Below are 20,316 nucleotides of genomic sequence, written 5' to 3'. Positions count from 1 at the left end.
CACACGCTGGACCGCAATGATGGCTTGATATTTTCACGCTTGCCGGCTTCTCCTCTGCCATCCGCCATGCTATGTCTTGTTGTCTCGTGGCGTGTGGTGATGACGTCACAGACAGGCAGCCTGAATTATAGGGGTGTGCCAGAATATCGATACTACGATATATATCGCGATATTTCGTCTTACCATACGTTATCGATACACTGGCGCCAAATATTGATATTTAAACAATAAACATACAGCCGTTCTGAACAGATTCTCTCACATAAGCCTGCTACAATTTTGATTTACAGAGTCAGTACTTCAAGCCTCCACATGATGGTGCTTAGCATGAATAAGAGTGGGTGCTGCGGTAGAGTACTCTTTGAAAGAAAATGAAAAGAAGAAGAAAAAAGAAAATGGTGCAAGGCGGAGGATTAGCAGCAGGGAAAAACCAAGGGAGAGGTTCCGGTGGCTGGTGGTGAGGCTTTCAGCAGGGTGACTGCCCCCTGGTGGCTGGCTGCAGTATAGGTCAAAAAATCCGCCATTCATTTGAATGGGGGAGCAGTCAAACTTTAAAAAATAAATACACGTCGTACGAATGTTTCTCACACCCGTATGCTGTGGTTATATGTAGTTAGTATTTGACTGTTTTGTGTTCAAGGCCTCTTTTTCCTGAAAAGTTTCTTTTTCGTTAGTTATTAGAGTTTAAAAAACGGGGTTTTACTTCCTGGTTTCCTTTGATTCACAGCTGCTGTGGAGTGAAACTTCAAAGGACACACAGCGTCTTGTGACGTCACGCTGTAGGGTGGAGCTTATTACAGTGGCTTCACAGGCTCTGGCTGCACAATGGCTGCGCCCAGGAGAGGGATTTTTTGGCTTCAGAACCGTACAACGGGAAGAGGCGGAGCAACGCTGTCCATTTTTATTTACAGTCTATGGGAAAAACACCTGAAAGATGCACCGTCGAATTTCAAATCTAAAGTCTGGGCCCACTTTGGCTTTTTCTATACTGACAATGGAACAACACTTGATAAAGAGTTCACAGAGCTTACCGTGGAGGAGAGGACGCTGCACGACACTAATGCTAACGTTTCGGCAAAGTGCCAATTTGCGAACTGCTCCAAAACGAAAGTGAAAGTAAAAAACTGCAGTCGCAGTGGTGAACTCTGAGTGACCTAGTAACATGCTGTCTGCGTATTGTTGGCATGGAGACAAGTCGCGGTATACACGTGCTGACTCGACCAAAACATATAGTGAAGCGCCTATTGAGGGCCTCTGATAGATACTTTGTTTTCCTTGGCTGTCGTTCATGTGAAATTGATTGACAATGTTTTATAATTCCTGTGAAATGGATTCAGTGCAGTCAATACATTCTGAATTTCTTCAGTGACACAGATATCGTGATGTATCGTGGATGATATTTCTTGCAATATATCGATTATCGCAGAATCGCTGTATCGTGATAGTATCGTTATCGTGGGCAAAATATCGTGAAAATATCGTATCTCGAGGGACCTGGTGATACCCAGCCCTCCTGAATTGAGTAAAGTTTAACGTCTTTATCATTAAAAGTGCAAAAAAACCCACATCCATATAAAGTCTGCCGTGCTTTAATCCAATGGGTTATTTCCTAGTATCGATACAATCCATTTATTACCTTTTCAAACACCGTTTGCTCGATATATGTTGCCCGGAAGGCTAACTTGCCGAGCACAGATCGATGTAGTCGTATCATAGGAATATAAATCAATACATCGATGTAGTAGATGAATCGTTACACCCCTATTCACAAGCGGTATACTGAAGTTTGTTAGGTCCTAATCTAATGAAGTCACATGTATGTCTGTGTATGTCAGACAGAGACAAGAGACACTGATGTCACCTGGTCCCTTTATGTCCTCTTTTAGTCCTGACCTGCAGACTGTTGATGGATAGCTTCACAGAACTGAACAATGACTGGCGCCATCAAAACGTCCAGAATAGAAAAGTAAAGAACAGACAGACAGAGACAGAGATGTTCTCTCTGCAGGTAGAAACACCACCACACACGTCTTCTACAGTATTCATGATAATTCAGAGGAACTATTTTATCTTATGTCAACAAGACATTTTTTTTTAATCTCTTGTTCCATTTCTGTAGTTTTGAAATCATGAGACAATCTAGATGCCACCTGTGTTGCCTCCTCGCCCAGGTCGTTATTGCAAATGAGAATTGGTTCTCAATTAACTCACCTGGTTAAATAAAGGTTAAATAAATAAATCTAACAACTCTGAGAGGAAGTGTCTCTTTGCGTTGTCTCAATCTGAGAAATGACTCCAAATTTAGCAAATACAACACTGGAGGTATTTTTGGAGTCCCCAGAAATGAACCCAACCCAAGCTGTTTATTCTGTTGGTGGAGAAGTCACACATCACACCGAGGGCTTCCTGTTCACAGTGCAAAAATAAATATTCATGAGTTAGTGGGAAGTGGTGGGTTGACCTTTTAAATGAAGAAGAAATGCCTTCGTAAAGCAACATTAAGAAAGTTTAAAGGCTAACTCCTGAGTTTAATGTAGGTGAAAGCTCCACATCTCTCCCTCGGATTCTAACTGGTTCCCTTCATTGATGGCGCTCAGAGACTTGGCGTAACGTAGCACACAATAAGGACCGAGTCTAGCTAGAAATAACCTATAATTGAGCCTTTCTGAGGGAGATTATCCTTGGCTTTTGGAGAGAGGTTTGGAGCATAATTGATGTTTGGGTCTGCCTCCACCAAAGTAACCACCCTGTCTTTAACCTCGGCCGAGATGCCAGCTTCTCTGCCCTGTTTGAATCCACAGACGCCTCGTTACACATCACGGCTTCACGTTTCCTGGCTGTGCTCGTCAACCTGAGTGAGATTAAGATAAGAGGTGTATCCGTTAAAACTTGTGATAAGGCGTTTTGTTTATGCACTTCCCTTCTCAGTCAGAAGAAGCCAGTAACGTTTCCGCTCCAGAGGTAGTGATTACGACAGGGCCAGGCCTGTCATTTAGGGCTGGAGGAGCCATATATAGGCTGTTCCCCCTTTTGTCCGAGTCACTGCTGCACGCTGCCTGCTCCAGACTGAGCGAGTCAAACACAGAGACAACTTCTGCAGGTTGTTTAACTGGATGTGTAGCTGACATTTACAAGAAGACTTTGAATGCATCAGTTTACCTGGACAGCTGTGCAGAATATTTCAAGACATACATCACCCTGTTGTGTTAAATATGCTGATTGTGCTTTATTCTTTAACTTCTTTCAGGGTTTGTTCACCAACATGCATCATTTTGTTTCCCTTCAGTCCGCACACACACACACACACACACACACACACACACACACACACACACACACACACACACACACACACACACACACACACACACACACACACACACACACACACACACACACACCTTTACCTCTTCTCTCTTAACACACACAGTTGCATGTCTTTCTGTTCCTCTTTCCTCTTTTGACATTTTTCATATTATAAATCAGCCCAAAGAACTCACTTTCCCATCTTTAGGGATGTCCCGATTAGGGATATACCGATTATCGGCCGGGCCGATATTCGGCATTTTGACGCATTTCGGCATCAGCCTTTTTAAAAAATCTGATGGCCGAAAAGAGATCAATTTAAAACTGGGTTATTTTGGCTCAAAATTCACTAAGATGAAATGACATCTGCAGAAACTGTAGCCTAGCTTGTGTTCCATTTCTCCCTGTAGTTTCTCATTACAGGGGCCCGGCTGAGCAGAGTCCGTTGTGGCCCCTACAATTACAAGTGATTTAAAACTCATACAACCCCACTTCAAAAAAACTGAAATACCCCCAGAAAACAAAGATAAGTGAAAGATTAACATTTTGTTATATTGACATTTTGGAAAACTTTATTTACTGTAGAAAACTTTAGGGAGCTATTTATTTGTTGAAGTTTTCATTTAACTTTATAAGACATGCTGCTGAACCTGGGAGCTCCCTGCACTTTGTGTTAGAATTTTAAAACAAGGATGTCTATAGTCTAAGATAAAAAAAAAAGAATTCAAATCTGAAAAGCTGTGTAATAGACATATTCTTAAAGGCATTTAAACGAAGTTAGGTGGTGGAGTTTGTATCATTCAAAATTTTGACGCCAATACTTCTCCTTTTACTGGGAATGAATATTGGCTCCAAATATCAGTTATCGGCCCTGACAAAACCATATCGGTCTATCTCAAGTCCCAATCAGCTTTTTTGGCCCCCGATCTCGTTCCGATTTTTTTAACATTGAATATTTGCCGATACCGATATTTCTGTTTGCCTAGATAGTAACTGCAAAAGAGGTAAGGATGATAAGCTGCACTATTTTTTGTTCCTTTTAATGAAAATAAGAAATTTTAAAAAATAACTAAAATATGTCTTATGTTTATTCCTCTCAACTTAATCCAGCTAACATTGGCTATGTTTACATGAGACTTTTAATTCCTCTTTAATTCAGAATAAAAATTAAATCCTCTTTAAAAAGATTAAAAATGACCTTCTAAACACCTAATTCTGAATGAAAATGACCATTCCGAATTAAACTTAAATCCGAAGTAAGTGTCTGGTTTATTCTGATTTTAAATCCGAATTGAATAATTCCTCGATCATGTTTACGTTCATGCCACTTAAAATTAATTCTGGTCCCTCTGCGCATGCTCGTTCCCTTGTCCTGTCGCCATGACGCACATATTCTGCGCTGGCGGGCACATATTCCAGGCTGAGGTAGAGCAGTCGTTGCACTAACCGTTGGCTTTGATTCGCTAAAGTCCGGTCTTCCGCCTCCCTTCTCCGGTCCTCTATCTCTCTATGTTTGTGTCGAGCTGCTTATTCAAAACTATAATCAAAATCAAAGTGAAAATTGTACTTATTGTGTGGTCTTCCATGTTGTAACCGAAAATAAAAGAAGCAGGAACTGGAGTCTGTTTTCTTTCGGTAAACATAAATACGTCATGCCCGCCCCTGTCCAATCAGAACCCTTCCCAACCCCCAGACCTTAAGTGGAATTAAATAAAGACGATTAAACGGGTTTTAACCTCAATTCGGAATTACTATTTCCATGTAAACGCGAAGGAGAATACTTTAATTCGAAATTATGTATTTCTAAATAATTAATTCTGAATTTAAAAACATCATGTAACCGTGGCCATTGATGTAGAACTCATAATCGGTTTATAATCTCTGCTGTATGAGATACACAACATAAGCAGTTCGCAGTTCTAGACCAGCAAAGAGTTGGAGCCGCTCTGGAACCAGTTTTCCTGTCCAGGAGCCGGTTCAATCACAGTCGAAACACGAAAAAACAGTTCTGAATTGGATGCCGACTCCAAAAAGGCCCTGAAACTGCCTTGGTCGAAAAGTGGTACATGATAACAGTATTGCTGTATCTTGATGTCATAGGTCAGCCTGCACAGAAGCTTTGTTGGATTATAAGGTCGTTTTTGAAGCTGCACATTAAAGGTGAGCTTAGCAACACTCAAGACAGGACACTCTTGCTTTTCCCTGGATGCACTATCCCCCTCCTGTTTGCAGCATCCTCACTGTGTGTGCAGCATGAAGTCAAGTTAACCATTGATCAGAACAGTCCGGCTGCACTGACCTTTGGCCCTCCTCCCGCGTTGCATTCACACCAAAATGCACAATCAATGTCTCAACCGTTTAAACCGTCTCCCCTCACACAGATCTGGAAATACCCTGATTCAGACGAATGATTGATCCTTCTCAAAGCTTCAGCTCAACAAGCAGAATGTGTCTGAGAGTAAATTTAGAGCCAGCTCAGTCTGTGGTTGTTTTTGCGACAGCGTTCAGGATGTGCTCAGGGTTTGGCTTAACCCTTTTCTCTGCGGTCACATTTTTTTTGTCGTCTTTTGGAGTCGCTGAGTTGGAACAGGAAGTCAGATGTATTATTCACAGGTCTGTCAGCGTGAGAAGGTTATCTGAGGAGGTTTTTTTTTTCTCGTTTTTGCGGTGGGTGGGATCATCAGTGCGATGTCGTGTCACTGAGACATGACTCTGAGGCCGTCATGGTTTTGTTTTTGTTTTCACTCGATATCTCTGCTGACCTGTTCTCACCACCCGTCCACAGCGTGAGTGGAAGTTCTCACACCTCCACTTCTCTGTCTGGCTGCTGTGACTCAGTGGCTCATTCATCCTTCCTTTGTTTGACTTCAGTTTGATAATGCGTTGAGCTTATTTCCTCTTGAAACTGAACTCTTTATCAGTTTCACATCCCTGAGTATTTCACTCTTAAAACACTGTGACTGACAGTGTCAACGATTCAAGAGATCACCTGAGAAATTTCCAGCCACTCTGATAATAAAACAGAAGGAAAGCCGAGTTTTGGAGCCTCTGATCTCTTATATAACCGCTTCTTGGATGTAGTGTGTAATCTTCAGATTATTACTCTGCACAGGAGGAGGTTTTAATCCCGTCCCGACACAGAGCGAAGCAGGCGGAAGCCGGCAGTAGGTCGACCTATCAGTGTGCCGTGACCGGCGCAGGGCTGTCCGAAAGCACTCGCTTTAAGAGCCGTATCATCCAAAAGGATGCTGTTCTGTGTCAGAGCAACACTGAACAGGACTTTAAGGCTTACTCTGGTATTTTTAAACCTGTGCCCTATTTTCAGATATTTCAGAGCTGAAGCAGACTCTATAAAGACTCTGGTGAAAGTACGATTCCTCAAAGTGTAAAGTTTGAGTCCCTCAGAAGGAAATTTCTAGTGTTTGTTTCCGTGCACGGCTAACTCAACTTCCTGTCATATATTTATGGATGAAGTAGGAAACTAAGAATGACATTCAGAAAAGGCAGAGGGTTAGAATCGATGCAGGCTGCCCACTTCGGCACCAGAAGCTCTGCACATGGCGCAGATGATTTAACTGCTGAGCCAAACCAGCGCCCCCTACTGTCATATTTAAGGGACTTATAAACTTACAACACTTCAAAGAAAGAAAGAAAAACGAAGCATCAAACATAAACTCCGCTCTGATGTGTAAATCTGTTGAATAGTGAATCTCTGCTGCTCTGAATCGACTACAACGTGGTTTGGTTTCTATCTCTCGCCTGTTTCATCTTGATTCATCTTTGGTGCAGTTTCTATCCTGCTATGTCTGTTCTATGTTCTCCATTAAAGGAACAGTAGTGTGTGTAGTATTTAAAGGTACAGTAGTGTGTCATATTTAGAGGTGCAGTGTGTAGTATATAAAGGTACAGTAATGTGTCATATATAAAGGTACAGTGTGTAGTATTTAAAGGTATAGTGTTTAGTATTTAAAGGTACAGTGTGTAGTATTTAAAGGTGCATTGTGTAGTATCTAAAGGTACAGCGTGTACACGCTGTACATTTAAATACTACACACTGTACCTTTAAATATGACACACTACTGTACCTTTAAATACTACACACTGTACCTTTAAATACTACACAGTGTACCTTGAAATACTACACACTGTACCTTTATATACTACACACTGTACCTTTAAATACTACACACTGTACCTTTAAATACTACACACTGTACCTTTAAATACTACACAGTGCACCTTTAAATACTACACACTGTACCTTTAAATACTACACACTGTACCTTTAAATACTACACAGTGCACCTTTAAATACTACACACTGTACCTTTAAATACTACACACTGCACCTTTAAATACTACACATTGTACCTTTAAATACTAAACACTGTACCTTTAAATACTACACCTTTAAATACTACACACTGTACCTTTAAATACTACACAGTGCACCTTTAAATACTACACACTGCACCTTTAAATACTACACACTGCACCTTTAAATAGAGCACACTGCACTTTTAAATACTACACACTGCACCTTCAAATACTTCACACTGTACCTTTAAATTTAAAGGTACAGTGTGTAGTATTTAAAGCTGCAGTGTGTAGTATTTAAAAGTGCAGTGTGCTCTATTTAAAGGTGCAGTGTGTAGTATTTAAAGGTGCAGTGTGTAGTATTTTAAGATATAGTTTGTAGTATTTAAAGGTACAGTGTGTAGTATTTAAAGGTACAGTAAATATGGCATCCTGAGATGTTTAAAATGACAACAACACACAAGTCTCTGTTTTGCACTTTGCTGATGAAGCTGTGATTTCTCTCCTCTCTGTTTCAGATTCCTGTGCAGTGAACGCGTGGACCCTCCTGTCACTTTCCAACTCCTGCCTCTGCTCTATGGCCTTAAGGTACGTCACACCGGTTCAGCGGGCCGTGCTCCGCCGTGAGCCATGGTTTAAGTTTTACAGAATCTGTGAGCTAAGTACTGTGGGAAAGAACAGGGTGTCGGACTAATCTCTTTGTTTGTTTTGCTGAGTTCTGAAAGTAGCACAGTATTCAAGTATTTTCAGCTTCTCTTCGCTGCCAAATAGTTTATCCCTCCGCTCAGATTAACTTTGTTTGTATTCCTTTGAAAAATGGAGGCTTTGGAGGCTTTATGTTACCCCATGCAGTTATACAGAACCTCCATACAGGGCAAAAGCTAACTTGTGAGTGGTGTCTATATCTCAGACATAAAGGCAGAGATTTGAGCATGATGAGGCCGTGTCTGCACACTTTTAAACATGCAGTGCACAGAGCAAAATCTTTGTCCAGGGGAGGAACTGTTTGTGTGTTTCTATCTGATCAAATGCGTGTGGCCGTTGGTTAATAAAACAAAACAAGATGTCTCACGTTGATTAGCATCACATGATCGTGTTTTTCAGCCTTGTTAGCCGGCTCTCTTCCTGATGTGACACAAAGCAGCAACCAGGTAACACTGAATAGCAGCAACTGGTGCTAAAGGAACCTTCTGCCAAATCATTGTCTGCACACAGAGGCTGTTTTGGTTCTTATATAATGTACAATAACACCACGCAGTGACAGGAGAGGCCCGGGAGCGGCCGGCCGTATTCATGCAAAGGTGTTGGATGTTTGAGGCTTATCATGTCGCTGATAACTCGGGTGCTAAATGCAAGTCAGGTGAATTTCAAGCTGGCCAGCATAAATTAATTAGCACTTCTGTTTATGTGTCTACGCTTCAAATAGCATAATTGAGTCACATGTTTGTTGCAGGGTAGTATGGGAAAATATTAAATTTGCTGTTTTTTAAATTTGAGGTGTTTGAATATTTGGAAAATTATCTTTTTTTATGTTTTAAAATTTGAGGAATCCCCCCCCCCCTTAATTATTTGACTTATTTTACTTTTTATATTGAATTTCAAATAAGCAGGTCTTCGAAAAAAAAATTGTGTTTGTCTTTTCTTTGCAGTCTGTTTTTTAAAGTTAACTTGAAAATTCTTCTATTTTTTGCAGTATGTTTTCTAAGCGTCCCTTCAAAATAAGAGCTGTGGTTTATTCATAAACAAGGAGCTGTAACTGAAGCTGATTTGCACAGGCGTGTTCCTCTGAATCCTCTGTTTGTGTGTTATTGCAGACTCTAGGGACTGAGTGTTATCTCAGAGTGCCTTTGAAAATCTAGAAAATTACATTTGTATGTTTTAAAATTTGACTATTTTTTTCCTCCTTAATTATTTGACTTATTTGACTTTTTGCTTGTGCTGGAGATGTATTGAATTTGAAATAAGCAGGTCTTAGAAAAATTTTTGTTTTTGTCTTTTTCTTGCAGTCTGTTTTTTAAACTTACAACCATGGAAATTCTTCTTTTTTTTTAAATTAGCACCTGTAAGCGTCCCTTCAAAATAAGAGCTGTGGTTTAGTCATAAACAAGGAGCTGTAACTGAAGCTGATTTGCACAGGCGTGTTCCTCTGAATCCTGCGTTTGTGTGTTATTGCAGACTCTAGGAACTGAGTGTTTTCTCAGAGAGGTAACAGGTCAGGACAGAAAGTGGGATCATTTGGATGCGGGGTCTGGTCAGGTCACATTCTTCAGCAGTGACAACCGCAGCCCTCGGTGGGTTACCTCACGACTGTCAGTCAGGACCGGGCAGAACCAGCTTGACCTCTTTGTCTAAGTGTTGAACTTTGCATTTCTTGTTCCTATTTGCAGATGAAAGACTCTGCCGACAGTAAACTGAGAGGTTCCCACACCTGGGGAATCAGATGAAGTAGTCATGTGCTGATTTCAACCTGATGCTAAGTGAAGCGAAGGATTTCATTTACTGTCTGTCATCGTAGCTGGAATGAAGCAAACTCCCTAAACTAAGAAGGACTGTAGGAACTTGAGGGTTTATATATTGCAATCAAACACTTATAAAGCTGCAGCTAAGCATAGTTTGTTTATTTGTTTCACATTTTCTGCATTTGTTGGACAATGTTTTAAAATTGTCATTGTTTGTCCCCAACACAAAGAGATTTGTCTACGCAGCTCAGAGAAGAAGAGAAAGTATTAATTCATGTAGTGTTCTGGCTTTATGATATCTCATGACACTTAAACTCTGCGCACAGCCAGGCAGCACTGTAGCTGGTATAGTGCAGTGACAGTGAGCACCATTAGGGGGCGGTGCAGCATTGTTTTTGATACTCACCTCACTTGACACGGCCCTCAAACTGACATCAAGTGTTGGAGTAACCGTTCTGAAGCATGCACACTCAAAGCAATCAAAGTTACTGTAGCCGGGTTGTGCTGACTGTGTAAAGACCCGTCCCCTCAGCTGACTCCTGGGCCCCAGCCCGCTAGTTTTCCTGTTTTCCCCTGCTTGAAAGCCGAACAAGTCAGAGGCGGGTGGGACCCAGAACGGCATAGGAACGCTGCACATTGTTCGCAGAGCTTCCTCTTCCACATTCCTGGGCTGATTGGGATCTGGGCCTCCTGTGCAGGAGTATTGTTCTAGCTCAACAGCACCGCAGACCTGGCCCCAGCAAAACCACAGCTGCCTCCACCAACCATTGTGGTGCTCAGGCCCAGTGATGGCTATCTTTGCCTCATCAGTCATCCCCTCTCTCTCTCTCCCTCTCTCTCTCTCTGTCTGTCTCTCTGTCTGTCCGTCTCTCTGACTCATTTAGTGATTCCTGCAGGATCTGCTGCCTCAGCCTCTTTGCATCTTTGCTAAGGCCTTTAACTTTGAAACAAATAGCCCTCCTTGCACTTTAAAGCAGATTTGGTAGCTGGCAACACAACAATAATCTCCAAAACACTCTCCTGGAGAATAAAAGCCCCAAAGATCACTCACCTTCCTAGTTTAACTCTCCAGTTTGATTCAGTTTTGAATTGTTGTGTCGTCACTTCAGCAGACAAGTTTGGCAATAACACGGTCAAGCAGACATTTACAGAAGTTGTCTGTGGTTTTGCAAACGTAATGATTCATTAGCTGGAGTCTGGGTCTTGCTGTCAGATTTTGCAGAGTATTTCAGAACGGTCAGTAGATCCCTCTCTTCATACTGCATGCTTTGCTTTTTTGCCAGCCGTCCTCTGGAGGGCAGAGTTTCTGCAGAGCTGCTGCGCTGCATGTATCATTGCATTCCTCCACTATTGACTTTGTCTGCAGGCGATGTTTAATGCCTGACAAACCGAATAAAAAAGCAGATTGGAAACGAACAAATGAGACTTTATGTGTTGACTATTTTCAGAATTCACATGGGAGGAAAGACGGAAGGAGAGAATGGTGTTTAGTCTCTCCACTTTCAGGCTCTTGACATAGTTTGTGTAAGGAAACTGTTACATCACCTCTGAAACGTTCACACGCTGCAGAAAAGGGTGTTAGCAGTTCCTTCAGAAGTTTCTTAGACACAATGCTTTTTGGCTTTTGGGCTGACAAATATTTTTCTTTCTCTGGGATCCGGATGTGTGACTGACATAAAGGGAAACAAATCTTTCCAACTTCACTCAAAGTGAGGCGTTAATGCTGTGCAAGCTTTACCCTTCATGCAGGGTTCACAAGCTTTATGTCTACCTTCTGAAACATCATATTTAATATGTGTAAACTGCCTGTTGTGTCTTTTGTGTCTCCAGAACTTGCACAAATGATTTCATAAATAACATTTTTTATAATAAAACTATTAAAAAAATACAGTATCTGATATTTATTACATCATCATCAGGTCCCATGTTGCAGCTATAGACTGAAATGCATACATGATTATGATGTTTTTTGGCCACGTGGAGCAGAAAGACACCAGGGATGCACTGAGTTATAATTCAAACATCAGTATTGGCTGATATTGCATGGATGGATGTCAGTATCTGATGTTAACTGTGTCTTATTTCATCATACCTTTTTTTTTAAATGCCGATAAGCTAGCATACCAAACTGCTGATTCAGAGCAGAAGCCAAAGATGTCACCTGTTGGACATCGGATCGGTCTTTAAAGATCCAACCGCATTGGACCGTGGCAGGTGTCAAAGTTGTGATCATTGACGTGCAAAGATTTGTGTGTTACTAACAACAAGTGTCCACCCAACTACCTGGGCATGGCCGTGAGATGAAGACTGCACCTTATTTATAATTGTTTGAGTCAGTAGGTTATAAACACAAGGAAGTTGTTTTTGGTGGACGGTTTGTCTTTCATTTTTTTCTTGGGTTTCAATCATCAATCGATTGGCAGCAAACTGAACTGAACCGTTCTTTATTTTGATGAATTGTTCTTGAATCAAATCGTAGCCGTCAAGGTTTGAATTCAAGAGATTTCTCCATCAAATGTGGAAGAAAATATCGTCATAGTACGCAATACATCTCAACAAAAGTTGCTCTCTGATTGTCAGAGTGCAGAAAACAGTGCTTGTGTTGATTTAGAAGTCAGGTTTGTGAAGCATGCATGCTCTGATGTTGATAATAAACCCTCAGCATGTCTGTGGCTCGTGTAGCATCACAGCTCAGCAGACAGCTGCAGCACTAGAGTTGCTTAATGTTTACTACAAATATCTATCATGTATTTGTTTTATTCCAGCAATAAAACTGCACTTTAAGATTCAAACTTCACTTTCTTTACACTCCTTGGAAGACATTTGTTCACTTCAACTTTCCCAGGACAGACACACACCTCCTTCCTTTTGTGGTCGACTGATATCGCTTTTTCAACAGCTGATTTTACATTTGGATTTAGACACACACGACAGAGATCCAAATAATCCATAGCAGCTGTTATCAGTATCGCAGTAAGACCACATCAATGCTGATAGTTAGAGAGCATGTTGGCAGAGGGCTGGTATATAATGCTGACATCATGCTGGTGATGATGTCTAAGGAACATGGTTGTCTTAGCCAGTAACATGTTCTGAAATGAAGAAAAACACATATAGATTTCAGAACATGACAGATATTAAACTGCATTATCCTGCACCTAACATTATAATATATATCAAACACTAGCCAGTAACAGGTTTGATTTGCTGTCATTTAGGGGGGTGCTAACATCCCTTGACTGCCTGCAGTGTCTGCAAACATTTAGTGTTTTAATTGACCTTGTGAGCGCCGGTATCAGCCGATAAATCTCAAGTGATCGTGCGGCTAGTGGGTGTTTGTGATGTTGAGTTGGTGAAACTCAAACCTGCAGGCTTCATGTCTCAGAAATGATGACAGATAAGAGAGTTACACGGGACACCAGTGGTCTCTCGTCCATCAACACCCACAGCGTTGATACGTTGGACCGCCGGACAGCTGGAGTCATGTGACCGAGGTTTCCCCACAGTAATTACTAAATCAAGGATTCTCCTCCTCCTCACCTCATCCATGTTGTCTTTCTGGTCCTCTGAAAACCTCTGACCTGTTGACTCCAGGCCTGGCTCCACTCATCATGACGGTTTGTTGTTGTAGTTAAGTGAAATAGGATCTGGTGATAACAGAGTGTTTTATTCTGAAAATTAACCAGATGTTTTCATTTAGTTTTGGTGCCTGACTTCCTGTCCCACTCCATCTGCTCTGGCAAAAATAGAAGTCTTGTGTATCTGACCCGTTGCATTCCAACCTGCCGGATCAGAGACGCAACCGGAACGCAATGGAGCGGATCTTCAGTGGAAGTTAACACATTGACTAGAATAGAAACCTATCAGGTACAGTGCTGTGACGGACCAGACACAGACCTGACACGGATCAGGTGGAATTTGGCCTTTTAAAGCTGCAGTGCAGGTTGTAATAAATCACTTAATGGTACATTTTAATGCACATCATTAGTTAATTGAGTATAAGTATTAAAAAGTGGAGCAAAACATCTTTAATTTGTAATGTGTTGTTGCATTGCCAGCTGTTTAACTTTGCAGAGACACAATAATGACTCTGCAGAAAAGCCTTTAAGGTATTTGAGGTGTGCTGCTCTCTGCTGCTACAGTCACCTTACTCTGTGAGTGTTCCAGATCCGTGCTGCTGTCGAGCTCTGGCTATGTTTGTGCTTGGATGGCTAATAAATTTTTGCGCTCAGTGCCAGAAAACAGTAAATTGATGATTTCTGTAGGCAGTGTGCTTTTATAAGAGTCAGCACGCCACCGTCCCGCTCGCTCCTCCGCTCAGGGATATTTGGAAAGGTTTGAGTTTGCTGTAGGTACAAGCTGTGCAGCCGAGCAGAGCGCAGCAGTCTGTCATCGGCCCGTTTCACAGACACCATCACTTTTCTCTGCTTCTCTTCATAATACCTCAGCACAACGGGAAGCAGAGGGAAGGGGCTTTTGTTGTTCCAGCAGAAAAAGCAAGAAAGCATATGTGTTTAAATGCTAACAAGCATCCCGACGATGATAAGAGCTATCAGTGAGAGCAGGCTGGCCAGCAGAGGCTTCTCTTAGCGTGTGTCAATCTTCTTCCTCCGCTCTTCGTCTGTCTCTGGTGAGCAACACGGACCAGCAGGGTGTGGCCTTGTGCCGTCTCTGTTGTGATTGGCTGCTGGCCCAGGGTTGTGTTATCTCCTGTGGAACATGTTCTAGTTCCACCCCAGATAGTGCCTGGCACTCGCTGCATAGCCCCGCCCACTCACAATTACATCACGACTCACGAAAAAGTGCCATGGCTGTTTTTGTTTTCTTCATTCAGTGGGAGCAGACAGGTAGGGCTGCGACGTCAGAAGTGGCTCACTCACTGTGGTGAGCTACAGTAAACAGTTTATCCTGCACTAGTTGGTCCAGACAAACGGCTTCACAGAGCCTGACAGGTGGCGTCTCTTCTGCTCCGTCAGGGCAGATCTCACAGATCTCAAAGGCCCTGACTGTGAAGCTGCTGCGTGTAGTGAGCAGCTGGAGGAGCGGAGGACTGTACCTGCCTGCTCGCTGGTCTGTAAATGAGGCAGACAGGTAGCTGGAGAGTGGCATGGCACAGGCGGTCGGACGACACACCAGAATAAAAGGCAGAAAAAGTCGAGGAGCATGGAGTTTCTGAGGAGCCTGGTCCCCGGTGTCATCTCAGGGGAGGGCTCTTTTGAAAATGGGGGGGTACTGCCCAGGGACAACGGCCCCCGGCTGCTCCGCATGAGGAGACTGAACCTCCTGACCATGGGACAGACTATCGAGGAGGATCCTGTTGACTCCTCAAGGCCAGTCCGCAATAAACGAACTCGCCTCAAAGGTAGAAACACAAACTGACACCATGGTGGACATCTGAGTCATACTTTTTAAATCCACATTCTTCGCTGAGTGTGTGTTCAGCTTCATTAACATGTAACCAATGTTTGGCTTTAACCCTCAAGTTAGCAAACATGCTAATGTGTACACACAGAAACTAGCTGTTTAAATACTCTGTCAGCAACAACAGACTACTTCCTCTGTATGAAGCTCAGCCTACATGAGGGTCATGTTTTACCTGTCACACTCAGGTGTATCAGCAGGCTGGTTATTAAAACAAGTAAGCTGCAGCCCTGAGGCCCTGCAGAGGAGCATCTTAGGGTGAGCATGTTTTATGTGCGGCTGCCTCCATCGCTTTTCATTTACTGGTTGGTTAGTTCTTGAGAGGAGGAAACCTCTGTGGATGATGAACGCTACAGGGTTAGTTTAGGAATGGAATCGCCTTCCTGGTGGTCTTGTCTTTTCTGCGCATGGTGATGCAGGTGGTGCCTTTGTGTCTTCTGGACTTCCACAGAGGGAAGGGGTGTCAGTAGCATCTGCCACAGCTCAGGTCCTCGTATAAATCCATCATAACACAGTGAAGAACTGAGAGCTAGTTTATCCACGTTGATCATTTCTGGAACAATAACCTCCCGTACGTTTAAAACGTTTATCAGGAGGAACATGTCAGATCATGTCGTATAAAGACTCACACTGTCAGAGCCAAACATCTTGACGTGACCTTACTGCAGCATCTCGACGTCAACAATAGAAACCAGATAGAAGCGAGCTTGACCTTGTGCGGGACTCGGTCTAATGTGTGACAGTGGCATCTCACGACACAGCCTGAAGCAGAACTCATGCTGGATTCAAGCGTGGGATGTTCTCATGATATATGACGAGGCATTACAACAGCAGACTGTTAGAGATATGTAACACTTTTATCAATTAAAATATGAAAGTAAATGGAAACAGAAGGGGCCAGAAACTTTTGTGATTAGAGGAGTGTTGTCTCACCTTTAAGGTGATAAAGACGGGGTATTGTTTTGGGTCCATCTGTGGCCAAAACATGAAATGAATGCAGCTTAAACTCTTTGGCCAGCTCTCTTCTTCTTTCAACGTACTTTATAATATAATTGTATCATGTTTAAATGAAGGTAATGCAAGGTTGTGATTCAGTTTGTGTCATCATGTGAGTCTTGTTAAACAGTCAGTGGTGTTTTGCTGTGTATCCAGCATATAGCTGCAGTGTCACATGTCATGTTATAGCTGCAAGGAAGAGGTAGTGGAAGTGAAAGATGAAGAAAGTAAAGATGAATATGAAGTAAAATGCAATTCACAAGGAGGCTTAATTTTGCATTGCATAAGTACAACAACTGCGGCCTTCCGTGCTTCAATCTGCCTCTGTTGTAGGACGATGTCAGTGCAACACAAGACTGCACAGACCGTCAGCTCACAGACCTCCGTCATCAACAGGTTGATCGTCATTGAGTGGCGTTTTTTTACACACATGATCACATATCCCGAAAGCCTTCTCTGGCGCAGGCTAGGTGTTCAGCATAAGTTACCACGAGGGTTGTAATAATCCTTTTTTGCAATGATTCGAGGTTGCCGATATGATTAAAGGACGATATTGGTTCATTTAGAACGACACGATTCAGCCAAAAGTTCAACCAGTGTGACTGAAATAAATACCTTGATACTGGACAGTCCTGGATTCCTGTTGTTTCTTGTAAGGGAATCAGGTAAAAATTAATTATGGATATAAACAAACAAGTAAACAACAATTAATGGCAAATGCATTCAGATTTTATTTGAATAAAGTGCAACCAACACCTTTTAGCTTGAAGCTTCTGCAGAGCTGATGTTACCTTGATGAACGCTGCAAGAGGTTCCTGTATGGCGGGCGTTGTGTGAAATCTCATGGCGCCTTAGTAGGTGGTTGAATAGATTTGTGGTGTTGTCTTGGTTCTTTACTTGACCTTTACATATCCTACAAACAGCAAGCGACTTATTTAGAACATCTCCATCTTTGCAAAAGTCAAAGTGTTTCCACACGCTGGTGGCTTGATAATTTCTCGCTCGCTCGCCAGTAAAACAAAGAGTGTATCTAAATGTGACTACCAACCCCAGCTTTAATGCGTCTTTTTGGACTTATGAAGAAGAACCTGGTTGGGATGTTTTGATTTTAAGCGATTTGGGAGGCCTTTTAAAGGGATATTTCACTTTTTGTTTAAGTGGGGTCGTATGAGTTACATTACACTAGTGCTCCTGTTAACCACAATGCGTGCCGATGACCTCTTCCCCTTTTAATGAGAAAATTCCCAGAGGACCGGCAGGCAAGCTAGGCTACAATTCTCTGCGGACGGGGCCGCCTATTTCACGTAATTTCGCCAAAGTCTGCATCAGGAGTTCTTCCTGTGTAAACTCTGGTTCATAGAAGTGTCCTCTTGTGTCCACAGTAAACGGCATGTCATCGTCGCTGTCAGAATCACTCATTTCTGCAGTTTGTAGTTTTTGTTCCTAAAAGTGCAGGCAGATCCAAACAGCTGATCGGCGAAAATAGCCCAGCTTGCCCGTCCAGTCCTCTGGGAATTTTCTCATTAAAGGGGAAGAGCTCACCGAGCTCACCGAGCTCACCGGCACGCATTGTGGCTAGCAGGAGCAATAGTCAGGGTTCCCACGCATCCTGGAAAAACTGGAAAACCTGAAAAACAGTTGACCAGTTTTCCAGTACTGGAAAACACCTGGAAAATTGGAGAAAAAGTAAAATGTCCTGGAAAATCACAGATTGTCCTGGAAAATGATTCCAACATGACTGTGTGCGATCTAACAAGGTTAAAAAAACACATCCCCATTCAACATTTGTGGCCATTTTTGTCACTCACATCTATTTAGGTCAATTCATGCACTGAACCTTTGATTATTATTACTATTTATTTATTTCAGTAAGGCAGCTTCCAGAGTCCTTTGCTGGCTCTTTTGTGTTTTTCTTAGCTAATTTTATATTTTTTGAGAAAAGAGAAAGCTGAGATGAGAGTTGCCCATTCCACTGAGAGGAACATATTAGACTATTTAGGAACTAAATTTAGACTGTCATACCAGCTTGATCCTCACTGAAAATGTCCTTGAAATGTCCTGGAAAATGATCTCTTGAAAAGAGTGGGAACCCTGAATAGTGTACTGTAACTCATACAACCCCACTTAAAAAAAAACTGAAATATCCCTTTAAAGTAAATCAGTGATGAAGCGTGTGTGTCTGTAACTTTAGCTGCATTCAGTTGGAAATATAACAATGAATTCTGATTTAAATCTTTATACATAACTCTGTAACAAGCGTTTCAGGTTTTCAGAATCACCTCTCCTGACAAAGCAGGTGTTGTTTCTGGTTACAGTTTTTTACAGGTGTGTACACAAATGTAATATGTGTCAGTGATGGTGTGATGGCGTCTCTTCAGTCTCTCTGTATGGTTTCTTTGCGGTGCGACCTGTCGGAGCACGCTCGCTCCCTGTTTAGTCACAGCTAAAGCATGACTGATCTCTCCCGCCTGTTCTGCTCACCTGGCCTTTAAGAAACCAGATAAGACAGCTAGCTACACTAACACACAATAACACGATACGCTTGAGTGTTTTATCCACACTTGGTGAGTTGTGTGGATGAAACTCAGACTGCTGGTGTTTATATTCTTATTTAAAGACAGTGATCTAATAGTTTTCACCTCTTTCCATTCTGTCTTTTCCAACCAGGAAACATCCGTCGTATTAAAAAAGTCTCCTTTTTTCATCATGCTGCTGCTGCTGCTGGTGGTGCTGGTGGTGTCAGGGGTCTGGATGGTGAGTTGTGTATGGAGAAGTGGTTTCATAGAGTTAAGGACATACACAGAGATGTAAGGGTGGTGTGTTCATACCTCAGGATAATTAGCCCTGTGTTTGAATCAGAGCTCAGGGCCACTCCCTTGTTGCAGAACTGGCAGAGCCTGAGTTGGCTTTAAGGTGGTGCTGCTCTTTTCTTTCTGTCATCAGTCTTTCTGAGCACACAGTGACATCACCCTGTGGCTGGACGCTCAGCTGAGCTCTTAGGAAGGGGTTGATTGGGAGACTATTTGGTTAATGGGTGCAGCAGGTTTCCTGTTCGGGATCTGGGAGTGTTTGGAGCATGTGACTGAGCATGAGTGAGCGCTGGTGGGATGAACCTCTGCAGTGAAGGAGGTGCATGTGATGTCCGTCTGAGCTGTCCACGGGGTGTGGGACCAGACAGCTGGAGGAAAATCATTCATCCAGTTTCTCATGTAGTGCAAAGGAAACCAGATTTCATGGAGGTGCAGCTGAGAGCAGAGTCTGGGATAGTTTGGAGTCAATGCAGAGTATGATAGCAGGGATCTTCTGGTGACTTCTTCCCTTCCTGATAACTATTAGGTTACCCGATTTTCAACTCAGCCGATTCTGAGTCCTGCTCTGAAACAAGGGCTCGAGCCAATCTTTACTCACCGTACATGATGTTTGTGTGTTTGTTTTATTGCTGATATTATAGTCACACCAACCTTTTAACACTTTTTACAACAAAACACAAATAAAAGACGACCCCCCCTTTTCAAGACCCATTTTTAGGACAAGACTTAAAACATTTTAATTCATAACAATAATAAAACGGACACATTGAATAAAACAAGGCAAGTTGATGTTTTTAACTGCTGTTAAATAAAGAAAATGTTTTCATTGTCTCATAAATTAAATGAAGGAAGATCACGTCTTGTGTGTAAATGAAGCATCCAAATATTTAAACACTCCCAATTTAAAACAATCCAGGATGGATGATAGGGATGATATTTGGCATACCTTTGGTCTGTTATTGTGTAACATGCTCACATGTTCCTTTGTAAAAAATAAATATATATAT

The 20,316-nt window shown here is 42.3% G+C and overlaps 1 protein-coding gene across 1 annotated transcript in view; it reads left to right on the top strand.

The window, feature by feature from the left end:
* Positions 1–20,316, top strand: part of fryl (furry homolog, like) — a 117,991-nt gene that overhangs the window by 4,045 nt on the left and 93,630 nt on the right. Inside the window, 1 exon segment of the mRNA XM_034702267.1 lies at positions 8,142–8,211. The gene's annotated coding sequence lies outside the window, so the exon portion shown is untranslated.

This window comes from Notolabrus celidotus, chromosome 2, assembly GCF_009762535.1.
Source record: "Notolabrus celidotus isolate fNotCel1 chromosome 2, fNotCel1.pri, whole genome shotgun sequence".
NCBI classification, from domain to species: domain Eukaryota; kingdom Metazoa; phylum Chordata; class Actinopteri; order Labriformes; family Labridae; genus Notolabrus; species Notolabrus celidotus.
The sequence above is the reverse complement of the archived record's forward strand: the minus strand, read 5'-3'. Positions and strand labels throughout refer to the sequence as shown.